The 977-nt window shown below is 41.0% G+C and overlaps 1 pseudogene; it reads right to left on the bottom strand.

The window, feature by feature from the left end:
• Positions 1-410: 410 nt before the first annotated feature.
• LOC101582108 lies at positions 411-758 on the bottom strand (annotated as a pseudogene).
• Between the last annotated feature and the right edge of the window lie 219 nt (positions 759-977).

Below are 977 nucleotides of genomic sequence, written 5' to 3'. Positions count from 1 at the left end.
TGAAATCTCACTTTATATTCTATCCTATGTATCGCTTACATTTAAATCTTTACTTTGCAAATAAAATTAATAGTAGAACAGCTACTAGACAGAAATAAACAATTATGTAGACAAGTGCAATTCACTTTTTAAAATGTGTTTATTCATACTTGTCGGTGATCCCTACGGACTTTCTTTTTTTTTTTCTTGGTGGAACCAGGGATTGAACTTAGACCCTTGCACTTGCCAGGAAAGCATTCATTCCACTGAGCCATCTCTCTGGCCCCAAGGACTACTTTCATTGTGTGCGTTTGGTGCACGTACATGGCACACTTTAATTCTTTTTTACTTCCCTTTCCTTCTCCCCAGGCCCCTCCCCCGTCTCTAGGACCACTTCCCATTTCTTTCTCTTTTTTTTTTTTTTGTTTTGTTTTTCATTTTGTTTTTCTTAAGCATTACATAACACACTAAATGAAACTGCATGTCACACAATATACTGCTTAAACTTCCAGCAGGGTTAGAGGACCGTAACTGAGTTATTTTTTTCATCAATCAGGAAATGCTTCCTTAATCAATGTTCTCCAAACCCTTTGACACATAGTAACGGTTAACTCCAGAGATGCACCTGTCTCTTTCCATCAAACTCCACTGATGCGAAAGTGGGCAACCCTTTTTTCCTTGCCCCCGTTAGTGAACCGGTGGACGTATGCAGTGGCCACTCCGGGAATGACCAAGCACACATCCATGATGGCAACTCCAGGTAGAACCTCAAACCACATCTCGGCTCAGTGACCCAAACCCTCCAGTACTCCCAAAGGTCTTCCCATTTCAGTAGATCTGTCTCCCTGCTTACTTCTGCAGCCATAGGCAGCTGGTATTTATGTAATCAGGTAAATTTGCAAACTTGCATTTGCTTCCTCTTCCTCTACCTCAAGAGACTGTGAGTGTAATACAGGATTTATTAAGCAAACAAACAAAAAAGAGTGTTGAGGGGCTGG

Source organism: Octodon degus, unplaced genomic scaffold, assembly GCF_000260255.1.
Source record: "Octodon degus isolate 3935 unplaced genomic scaffold, OctDeg1.0 scaffold00007, whole genome shotgun sequence".
Taxonomy (NCBI): Eukaryota; Metazoa; Chordata; class Mammalia; order Rodentia; family Octodontidae; genus Octodon; species Octodon degus.
This window is presented reverse-complemented; position numbering and strand designations above follow the sequence as displayed.